The 6142-nt window shown below is 40.8% G+C and overlaps 1 long non-coding RNA gene across 1 annotated transcript; it reads left to right on the plus strand.

The window, feature by feature from the left end:
* The first annotated feature begins 3399 nt into the window (after positions 1–3399).
* On the plus strand, positions 3400–5895 carry LOC122830690. The gene is made up of 3 exons (XR_006370578.1): positions 3400–5355; positions 5455–5534; positions 5786–5895. It is a non-coding gene; the product is annotated as an uncharacterized LOC122830690 (long non-coding RNA).
* The last annotated feature ends 247 nt before the right edge of the window (positions 5896–6142 follow it).

Here is a 6142-nt window from a genome sequence, read left to right on the forward strand (position 1 = left end):
TCACAAAATTGTATCAGAGGTTCAAATGCACAGCAAAAACCACTCAAAATCATGCAAAAAAGGTAATGTTGAATGCCGATTTGGATTCCCCAAACTACCAATGGACCGCACCAGAATCACGGTCCCAGTAATTGACTTTGATTTTGAAAATGATGCCGAAAAACCAAAGCAAACTAAGCAAAAAGGTAGGAGAAAGTCCAGAAAATCTAGATCACCATTTGTCTCAAACCTACAAAGAGAGGCAAAGAGAAAACTGAAACCAATTAGGGATTTACTGAAAGATGACAAATCATCTTTCAGGGATTTGTCAGAGTTACTCCAGGCTTGTAATATGACCAAAGTAGAGTACAATGGCCATGTTGATGCTCTCACTTCTGGAATGGTGGTAATGATGAAACGCGATCCTAAAGATAGCTGGGTTAACGCGTACAACCCCGATCTCCTGCGTGCATGGAACGCCAACATGGACATTCAGTATGTGCTTGACGAGTACAGCTGCATTGAGTACATGATGTCCTACATAGCCAAGCCAGAGCATGAAATGGCGCAGTTCCTCAAGTCTGTTGTAGATGATTTAAAGACGGCCAATGTTAGCCAACGCGATGAGATGAAAAAGATCATGCAGGCTTATTCAAAACAGAGAGAGGTCAGTGCTCAAGAACTGCTATGCCAAGACTTGTAGCCTACCTCTCAAAAAGTCCTCACGCAGCCGCTTCTTTTTCTTCAAACAGATGAAGACGGTGTAAAAATGAGTCTTCCGATGAGTAAACTCATGAACCTGTCCCCAGATGAGGAAAATGTGTGGATGACAGGATTGCCGGAAAAATATCTCAACAGACCAGAAACGTTAGAATTCGAACATATGTGCCTGGCAGAATTTGCGCCAGAATACCGGGTTCTATATGGCAGACAAATTGAAGGGCCAAACGCAATTCCTCCTTAATGAAGCAGGATACATCCAGAAAAGAACTATGGGCAAACCTGCAGTTATTAGATTTACTGCTTTCGGAGAAAAAACCCCGAAAAGTTTTACAGGCGGCTTCTGAAGTTGTATTTTCCTCATAGACGAGATGAGGACCTTAAAATGAGGAACACACAACACACACAAGCCTTTTTACAACAACGGGTTCCGTGGTAGATATCGGGCTAAACATTATGTGGATTTCAATCGCAAAAGGTATGAAGGACAAGGTAAAAAATTGACAAAATTATGGAAGAACTAAAAAAGCAGTTACCGGTTCTAAATGAGAGGAACACTTTTTCACCCGAGGTTGAGGAAGATCGATTAAAATGCGCTGCTGAACGACCACCATTGCAAGAAGATGAAGAGCAAGACCCTATTCCAGATTATGAAATTGATGTCAGCACTGTAGACATGCCGAAAATTGAAGCTCCTAAATTGAGCCCTGATTTCATCAGACAAATGTACAGGAGTTTAAATGAGACTCAAGCGTCCGTGTTTTATGCCATTCGCGATTGGTGTTTGAAGCGCGTCTGGGGTGACGACCCAGAACCGTTCTGTTATTTCTTGACGGGAGGAGCTGGTTGTGGTAAATCTCATGTCATCAAATGTGTTTACCAGGAGGCAACCAAGCTCTTGCGCCAGCTTCCTAGACTTCTTGAAATTGGTGACATGTCCAAGCCTACCGTGCTCACAGCTTTTACTGGCACCGCAGCATACAACATATCGGGGAAGACTTTACATTCTATCTTGAAACTACCCAAAAGTTTAAAACCACCATACAAGGGTCTTGGAAATTCATTAGATGACGTGAGGGCAGTTCTTTCTAATGTCGAAATCTTAATCATCGATGAAATCTCCATGGTCTCCAAAGACCTACTTGCATATGTTGACTGGAGATTTCAACAAATCAAGGGGAACAACAGGTTCATGGGTGGGGTCTCTGTTTTGGCTGTGGGGGACTTCTTCCAACTTCCACCTCTTGGACGAGCTAAACCTCTTTGTGTCACCGAGGATGGCATGCTTGATATCTGAATGAGAATTTCCAGATGATCACCTTAACGGAAATCATGCGGCAGAAAGATGACCGAGCGCTTGCAGAGCTACTGAACCGAGTTAGAGTTAAAGGTAAAGCGGATTTGCTTTGTGAGGATGACAGGACTCATTTGATCCAAGCTGTTACTGACCCCAAAGAATGTCCAATGGATGTCCTACACATTTTTGCAACAAACAAACAGGTGGACACCCATAATGCAGCAGTTGTGGCATCTTTAGGTGCAGTAACAGTTGATATTGAGGCAGAGGACTACAAAAGAGTTACAAAGACAGGAAACATGATTTACTTTGGGCTGTTGTATAGCGGGCAACAAACGAGACTTGTGTAACAACATACAGGCTGGTTTGGGATTTAGGGTAATGATTATAAGAAACTTGGATGTAGAGGATGGTCTTGTGAATGGAACGTTTGGCACCATTTCTGATATTGTCACTAGTACCAAAGATGGAAAGACTAGTGTAAAATTAATTGGACTCAAATTGGACAACCCCTTGCTGGACATACAAAAAATTCAGGGTAAACCAGACGGCTTTGTTTACATTGAGAGATTTGAGGAACAGAGTAGTGTAAAGGGAGTGGTACGACGGCAATTTCCAATCAGGTTAGCCTTTGGTTGTACGGCACACAAGGTTCAAGGGATGACCATGAAGTCTGCGGTCATTTCCTTGAAACGTATTTTTGAACCTGAATGGCATATGTCGCCTCAGTCGCACAACTTCCTGGAAGGACTTAAAATCATTGATTTCGATGAAAGTAAGATCTACGCTGACGAAAACATCAGAGCAGCTATGGAATCAATGAGACCAGCATCGCTTTTGCACACCAGACCGCTCTTGCATTTTCAGTCTGGTCATCAGGGTGCAACATTAACAATTGTCCACCACAATGTCGAAGGTCTTGTCTGTCACTCTGAGGACATGAAACAACATCATGAACTCATGTTGGCAGATGTCTTATGCCTAACGGAGACTCATTTGTTTGGATCTTCTGTTCCAGCTTCTTGCCAAATAGAGGGCTATTCTTTCTTTTCACGGAACAGACATGTCTCCTACTCGAACAGAGTCGACATTGCTACCAAAGAGGGAGGGGGAGTAGCGACTTACTGCCGGAGTCTTCTCCAACCGCAGGAACGTAGATTCTTTAACCAGGTTACCGATCTTGAATTTAACGTCAAAAGTGGACACCCCAATCAAAACCCTCATCGCGACAGTTTACAGGCCTCCAAGTTATGATCTTAGAACATTTTTAAGAAATCTGACAAACCTCTTGGATGGCCTGAATTCAATGGATATTCAGCCCATTGTCGTGTTAGGAGACTTCAATGAGGACCTTATTCCTCCAGGGAAAAAGCCATCAGTGAGTTGTTTAGAGCCAAGGCTTTATGCAACTCATCTCTCATCCAACCACAGAAAAACGTACTCTTCTTGACCACTTGTACATCTCCAATCCAGAATACTGTGTCCAGTCGGGTGTCTTGCAGGCTTACTACAGCTACCACAATCCCATATACTGTGTGTTGGCTTCAGTCTAAGCTGCATCTACAGTGGATTGCAAAAATAGTCATGTTTCTTGAAATTTTCCATATTTCATCACATTACAACCACAAATGTGGAAATACAGTGGAGAGATCAAGTATATAATATACACTGTTGATTTTTCCAGGTATATACTAAGTAATACACACTTTTCAGTTTATTTGCAAAAAATTCATTCAGTCATGTATATTTTTAAGCCTCCCTAGTAGAGTCTATTCTGGGGTCCTGGAAAAGATGGTCCGTAAGGCCCTGGAGAATGCATAGGAGTTCATCCAAACAATCTACATGTGTTTTATGTACTCGTAGATGGCTTTTGACAGTCTCCCTCTGGGAACCTTGCAGGGGGGGAGGGTGGCGGGTTCTCTGGGAGTATGGTGTCCAAGGTCTTTTGATATGGGCTGTAAGGTTTCTGTGTGATTGGTACTAGAGTCTAGTCTGCATTGCTAGCAGTAAGTTGGACTCTTTTCTGCTGAGAGTTGGACTCCGCCAAGGAAACGAGCCCGACTCTGCTGGCAATGCACACCAGACTCTGACATCAGTCATAAAGGGACCTAACAGCCCCTATCACAGGGCCTGATACCCCATACTCCTGGAGAACCCCAGCATGGTTCCCAGAGGGACACAGTCGAATTCCTTCTCCAAGTCCACAAAACACATGTAGAGAGGTTGGGTGAACTCCCATGAACCCTCCAGGACTCTGCTGAGGTTATAGAGCTGGTCCAGTGTTTTATGACCATGGTGAAAATCACACTGCTCTTCTTGAGTCCTACTTTTGACTATTTGACAGACCCTCCTCTCCAGGACCCCCAAATAGACCTTGCCAGGGAGGCATTACTGCCCACAAATATATTTGTGGTTGTAATGTGACAATATGGAACAGTTCAAGGGGTATGATTACTTTGTTAGCACTGTACATCTTAATCCCGAATTCATGACAGGAAATTCTTGTTGGAGAAAATGTTAAGATCTCATGTCATTCTTAATATCACTTTATCTAACTGCGGTCTCTTTCATACATGCAGCAATCAGAAAGCAGTGTGGATTATATTTTTTTATCATTGTTACAGAGGGTTTGATATGTATTTAATCATTGTACACATTTGTGAATCATGGTGTAGCTTGTGGATTTTGTTGTAGGCATAAAAATATTTTTGTACAGTTTGTGAATCATTTCGATACTTATTTAGCTCCGTAGAAAGGAGAATTTATAATCAGGTTTTGTATGTATGCATGAAGGTTTGAGCTTTGAGAATACGAAAGTGGCTGATCTTGAAACACTTATCGGTTCTCTGTAAGAGTAGTTGCTGGAAATATTGGACCAGGAAGCAGCAGATAAAACAATCAGTTACTACACGAATATTCAGTTCATTTTGAAATCAAAATTAATTCAAATAGATCTTCAATCTGGCCCAGAGCATTTTCCTTATTTTTCTAATCCGGTTACAGTAACTGTTACCCTTCGAATTAATCTAATTATTTGCGAAACTCGTTCTTTATTTTGTAGCATTCAATTAAAGCTCTCCTTGTTTTATCTCTCCCCAATCAACACTGTAGTTTTTACTGCTGCAGCCCCCTAGTGGTTACTTCACTACAAGGACAAAAGTTCAACTCACTTTTGTCCTATTTGGCTCCCTCCACATAGTCAGAATTTGTCCTGTTTTGGTGGAATTAACCTTTTTTTCTTCCAGTTTTAGTCTGTTTTTGCAGGTTATTTTGCAGGTTGTTCCACACAGAAGCTATCCTTGGAGGCTGCCAAGAAAAGAGAGAGAGGAAACGAGAACTGGAAGTTCAGCCCATGAAAGGTAGCAAATGTATCTAAATTGTAGCAGCCTTAAAAGTAGTTACTTTTTGTTTTTGTTGATAATATCTGTTTATTGACGGAATGACTTGTGTATTTTTAGTCCAGAACACTCTGGCCTACCTCATGGACTTGGACCCACACCCAATGAGGAGAAGATGGAGTTCTTATTTCTTTAGAAAAGTACGTAACAAATTAAGCAAATTTTGTTCATTTTAACTTGAAATATATGATGTTGTGTACGTTTGATAGGAGGAATCCAGTGCATATATGCCCTTTTTTCTTGGGTCACATTGGTGTTTATATCTATGTTAATCATTCTTAAACTTTAGTTTAAACAAAGTTAAATTTTTACTTTATTCATTCATAAATCAAATAGATGTTTAAAAATGTCATGTATATTAATTTGGTTTTTGTCTGTTTTTTTACTACAGTTTGTGATGTGTCGCACCACATTGGATGCCGAAGAAGTTGGCCAAAGACCTTTGAAGAAGCAATTCTTTTTTGTCATTGTTTATAATTGTAAATAGTTTTTCTTGTATGTATGTATGTATATATTTAAAATAGTTTTATTTTTACTATAGAGACTGTAATATGTCATGTTAGATTATAGTTTCAGTTCCTGTATGTGTATATAGTTATAGTTCCTGTATGTGTATAGTTATATAAGTTTTATATTTATAACAAATGAAACATCATGGCAAAGCCATGATGTTTCACTTGTGAGAGTAAATCTGTCGGGCCTCACCTTGACACTCAGGCAACAACCCTGAGTGCCACATGGCCAGACA

The sequence above is a fragment of the Gambusia affinis genome, linkage group LG05 (genome assembly GCF_019740435.1).
Source record: "Gambusia affinis linkage group LG05, SWU_Gaff_1.0, whole genome shotgun sequence".
Taxonomy (NCBI): domain Eukaryota; kingdom Metazoa; phylum Chordata; class Actinopteri; order Cyprinodontiformes; family Poeciliidae; genus Gambusia; species Gambusia affinis.